We start from the raw sequence: 5,922 nt of genomic DNA, 5'->3' as shown, positions 1-5,922 counted from the left end.
CTTTTCAACTACCTTTGTAGATTTCATGTGATCTCTTTCCACTCTTTTTAAAGTAGCAGCAGTAGTATTATATATGGGTTAAATATGGAAGTAGTTCTGTTAAGGAGAATCTCAACACACACTTGAGCATGTAGTTAACTTGATGGAAATCAACACTGAATATTTCACATCAGATTTGATTGCTCTCATTTACTGCTTTTTAGGTGGCTGTTGCTTTCTGACTGGCTGGCTGGTACTCTGGAGAGGTCTTAAACATACGGTCTCCATACTTTGGGCCAAATGCATATGCAGTTACTAAAGAGCTGACCTCTGGATCAGTTCTAGTCAGTGAAAAGCCCCCAGCTTCCCTTTCTGAGCTCTTTAAAGTACAACTGAGCAGGAGCCTCCATAGCATTCAGGAGGTCCAGGCTTCCTAACTCAGCCAATAGAAAGGCTCTGTGGAGTAATGGTGTTCTTCCATTCCTTGTCCCTGCTGATGTCTGCGTGGATGGTATTCACAGAATAACTATGGTGTTTAAGGATATTTAGTTTAAAGCTGAAATAATAACAGGAAAGTAGACAATTTTCAAATCATATCACATCTGTCAGGAGCTGAGACTGTTAGAAAATGGTTAAACTTCATTAAAATCTTCCTCTTGTGAAGTATTTATGTAATCACCATAAAGGGAGGGTTTTTGTTTTTTATTTTCTTGATTGAGCTGCTCATGTAAGCAGAGATCTAACTATTTTGTAATGTTAGGTATTTGGGTGGAAAGCTACCTTTAGTGCCACCAGGTTCATCTTGCTCCTGGGAGGAATGAGATGAAAGGGAACAGGATTGCCTTAACCTTTTCTGCTTAGGGGTGGTCTTAAGATACAGGTCAAACTTAGAAATTCAGTACAGGCTTTTTCCTGCTTTTTTTTTTTTTAATAGTAAAAGGTTAAAACACTTCTGATAAAACACTTTTGATCATTGCATTCAGTGTGTGATGCTCTGTTCATGGAAACAGCTGAGTCTCTTATCCCAGAATTTAAGTATTGAGATTAGTAGAAGAGAGGGGGAGGATGGTTAAGCTTTAAAATAAAGGTAACTAGGGACTGTAGTAACCATTTCCAGAATGGAAAGTTAATGAACTATCTGTTATAGGTAACAAAAAATAGAATCTGTTGAGGAACAGGAAGGAATAAAGAATATGGAGGGTAAAGGTTAATGAGGGTTAATGGGGTGAATTTGTATAATCCTCAATTACCAATTTTTTTTCTGGGGGGAGAATGGGGTGGGGAAAAGAAACCATGATTACCTTAATACATAAAAATACATAAAAGTACCTGTTAAGAGGAGAAAACAGTAATTGATTACATTGACAAAACAAAGGGCTGTATTCCAGTCTGGAAACAAGACAAGTTGGCAATCCATGGTTTAAAAAAAAAATCCTTTGGGGATATTGCATGCACTATCAGAAAAGAAGAATCATTGTCTTTTCTATAGCAAATACAGGTGGTTTCTAAGGAAGTCCTTCATGGAGATGTTGCCTGCTGAAAGCACTTCCAAGCTGCGTGGTGAACTACTTCTCTAAATGTTTAACTTTAAGCTATATAAAATAGCTTGACTTGAAATTGCTGCTTTTTTTCTTAAACCTTTATCCAACTGTTTAAGAACATTCTGAGTTAATAGGTTTCTGTGCAATTACTCCATGTATCTGGAGAAATCAAAGTTTTACTAAAAATTAAAAAGCATGCAACTAAATGGACACTAGTGGAATATAGCATAAGTGTTTTTCTCTTTTTATCTTTAATCAGTAAATATGAAGGAGCCTTTACATAAAAGGTCACTGGATTTGTTTTTTTTTTTTTCTTTTGAAAGCCTTTTCTTATTGGAGTGTCTAGCTGATCCTTTAAATACCATGAAAGAGTCTCCCTTGAATCTTTATCTCCTACATTCCACTGCTAGAAAGTGATCCACAATATTTGATAGTGGAAATAACTTTGTGTGTGAACAATTACCTACCTCCTGTGGCAAGCAGATTTTCATATATTTTCAGTCTGTTCTGACACTGAGGGCTTTCTTGAAATGTGATGGTGTTGCTTCATGCGGTGTTTCCTGCTCTGAAACAATCTTTGAGCAGAAAAGGTTTAGAGTCCATCAAGCCTTTAGTGCAGTATTGGCACTGCACACAGTTAAAATACTAAAAAGCTGTTGATAGAGGAACTGTGGTGCTTACAAACTGCAGTCCAGATAGCTCAGATTGAACAGGTAGAACAATGGAAAGTTGAAGTGCTTAAAACAGAACCACATGTTGCACTCAGAACAGCAAGTTGTCCACCTTTCTGGAGGGAGGCGCTTCCAGAATGACAGTGTGGGCACGTGGAAACTTCACCCAAAGGAAAGAGATACAAGTTGGAGATACTGCAGAAGCAATCTGACAGCCCAGTTAGTTACCTGTTACTTATCATGGCTCTTGCTTCTGGTCCTTTTGGATGGTAGATAGCTGAGCTAGCCACATCCTGTATTGGTAAGGCTTGTGTGTAGCTGGCAGTGTGACTGGGTGTGCTTCCTTATTTCTAGCAGTTTACATCTCATCAAGGTCCTGGCAAGCTGATGTTTCCAGATTCTAAATGAAAGAGGGAAGAGCAGCCCTGTGGATAAGAAAACGTGTTGGAAATTGGGATTTAGCCTCTGTCCTCCACCCTTTCTTAGGATTTCTTATGGTAAGTTGCTTTACTTTCTTCAGTGTGTACCATAGTTAAAAGTTGTTGGATGACTCAAAGTACCAGCTTTCTAAAAATGTTTACTCAAAGTACACTTTCAGCGAGGGGAAGCTGTTTGCTGGTGATAGAACTTTAAGTGCCTCAAAATTCATGTAAGGAATCTGTTGAAAGTGAGGGCTATTCTAAACAGCTGTAGCATTTAAGCTCCATTCATAGGTCTTGCATTAATCTTGTGGATGTGATTGAGAATAATTTCTGCCCTCATCACCTTTAGAAGAATTAATGCTACCTGGAGTAAAATTAGTGCTCAGCTGGAGGAGGAGGAGCTGCTCATTGTGGTGAGTAACATCTGAGCTTTTCCACTCTTTGAATGGTGCAGTAAAGGTTGTTCACTCAGTTTATTCTTCTGTTTTAATGTAACAAAAATACTTTCCTTAAGGAATCTTTTCCTACCCTCACGTAGCCTAGTCTGAAATTTGAATTAAAAGAAAAATCATTTTAAAGCTGTCAAGTGCTAATTGTCATAATATCTATCTCCTTTTAAGAAATGCAGAAACATTCATGACAAGAGATGGATTCAGTATGAATCCAGAAAATGAAGCTCAATTCTGTGGCCTTCTCATGGTGCTCCAGTGTCACCTAACTTTACTTTTGAGAGGTAGGTGACAGGAAAATGCTCCAAAAATTTCTCATCCCCTGTAGTTTGGTTTACAACTGAAAGTGGGAGTTGCCCTCATACTTGGCTATCAGTAATATGATCTCAGGATGAGAGATTTCGGGTTGGTGTGATTGTTCTTGAAGTCAGCACTTTGCATGAGCACTGGTTGGGGGAGTTGTGATTGAAATCCAAGTTTGGCTTGGAGCTTGACTAGGCGCAAAACCGCAATCTTCAAATGAATGCTACACATAGTATTAATTATAGAGGTGTAGCACTTTTTGAAGAAGAGAGGGGACGTAAGGACATGCTGGTCATCCTGTTAGCCCTGCTTGGTGTAGGAGGAGCCTTGGGTCACAGGACAGGGGTGTTGCTGCTGTCCCTCACCTCCACCAGTTAGATCGAGTGCTATTTGCCCGGAGACATCGCAAGGGACCAGTAACAGTTTGTCAGCACGTGTAAAATTGCAGAGCCAAGTCCTAAGCTGCTGGGAACTGCAAGAGCCTCGAAGAAAGAATTACTAGAGTATAAATTCTTATCATGGTAAAATACCTTTTAAAATAAATGAGTATCAAAATCAATTCCATTGGATTAGTTCTTTATCTTTCAAAGGTTTAATGTTCACTTTTGAGACACGATGTGATCTGGGCTGAGGCTTTCTGCTGGCTGCATAGCCACACAGCAGACTGATGATCCCCAACCCAGTGCTGTGCAATGTGGTGCTTGTCCATTGCACTGAATGTTTTTTAAAGGCTCACTATAGGTTGACCTTCTGGTACAGGGTAGCTAAGCTGTTCTGCTGCTAACGTTAAGCCGTTTAGCTTCAGCGTGTTTAATTTCCACCCCTGCTCCTAGAGGAGCTGGAGAACCCTTCTAGGTCAATGAGGTTGTCTCTGGAATGCCCACAGGCAGCATTTTAATCAGGGACAGTTTCTCTGACCAAAGACACTGATGTACCATTGCCCCTGGTTGCTTAATGTGTCCGTGGCTGTCCAGAGGTAGCAGAGCTGTATGCTTCAGACAGAAATCACCAGACCTCAGCAAGACATCTGTATGTGTGTTTTTTTGAGACCCAATGCTGTTCCTTTACTTGGTTTCACAACAACGTTCAAAGGAGGGAGAAGTTTGATTCTGAATGAGATGTCAGCCAGACTGGAAGACATAAGGTACTTCTGTGTGAACCCAGACCATTCAGCTCTGATGTTCTCATCCTGACATATGTCTGTGGTAGAAAGATGGGTTCAGCATATATTAAGAAACAGTTCCATGCAGAAGTACAGTGTCTTTCTAACTTCACCAATTTCAGCTGTGAAGGGGTGACAGGTTCTTTCGCGAAAGTGAAAAGGAGTCAATTCCTGCAGCAAAGCTGTTACCTCTTAATAGCAGGAAAACAGAAGTACAAACCCATTACCTAAAGCAGTGAACATTAGTAGCAGGTGACTTCCTCCAAGATGAAGCAGCTGGTGGTCAGCCTGCAGTTCTGGCATGGATGGAGCTTTAGTGCTGCCCTGCCACAGCGTGAGGATGTGTATTACTTCCAGTTTCCCCTCAGTAGTAGTAAAGAAGCCTAATTTTGCATAGCAAATTTTATGTACTCTTGATCTTTTTCCAGTTTCTTTTATTAGATTCAGAATTATTTATGTGCTGAATCCCCAGCAAAATGGAAGGTGGCATGGCTGGGGCTGTAGGAACAGCTTATTTTTAAACTTTAGAGAGGATAAGCCTGTGGTGTTATATATTCTGGAGTTAAATAATTCTTTTATAAAGAATCCAAACACATACGTTGGTGCGGTGAGCAAAGAAATTTCTCCTAACGAGCCCACAGCAAAAGGAAGTAAGAGGACTGCTGAGAGAGAGGGAAGTGAGCAGCAGGAAGCCAACCTCAAAGCACACTGGGGTTTACACTGCCCAACATCTGCGCACGGCAGTGAGGGAGATCAGAGCAGTGCATCAAGGGAGATTGTTCCTCCATTCTGTAGGACTGTGAAGGGTTTGGGGAACTATTCATATGTGGCCTTGTGAAATGAGAATTTTTAGAAAGAATATGCCCTGTCTCCATTGGAAATTCAGGTCTTAATTAAGGCTGTATGGGTATCTGAAAGGATATTTTCAGACTGAAGGCACAGAGAGCGTTGCACAAATGAGGGTTTTAAAGGAAGCTCCCAACTGACTCTGATTTTTCTTAAATAAAAAAGCTGCCAGTGCCTGACAAGTGCTGGGGAATGTCATTGGAGGTTCAATGCTCTCTCATTTTCTATTATTGCAGAAGGAAATGATTATCCTGAGGGGTCGCTCAGCAAAGAGGGTTTTTGCTTCAGTGGCCATTAGAGTGATATAGTACACAGAAGGAATAATTCTTCCTTACTCTTAAATAGGCAGTATAAATAAGGCTAGAGACTTTCAGTGTGATTGAAAAGTGAAACCAAAATCAGCCTTGATGTTCCCAGCAGCGGTTACAGCAGCACCCTGTGCGCAGTTGGAGGTGAGGATCAAGGGGCTGCTGTGGTCAGGGTTGGCTGCCCTCCCACCAGGTCCAGTGGGCAGATCTGGGGAGAGGAACTGGCCAGGAGAGAAAAGCC

Source organism: Meleagris gallopavo, chromosome 3, assembly GCF_905368555.1.
Source record: "Meleagris gallopavo chromosome 3, MGAL_WU_HG_1.1, whole genome shotgun sequence".
NCBI lineage: Eukaryota > Metazoa > Chordata > Aves > Galliformes > Phasianidae > Meleagris > Meleagris gallopavo.
Note: the sequence above shows the minus strand (reverse complement) of the source record.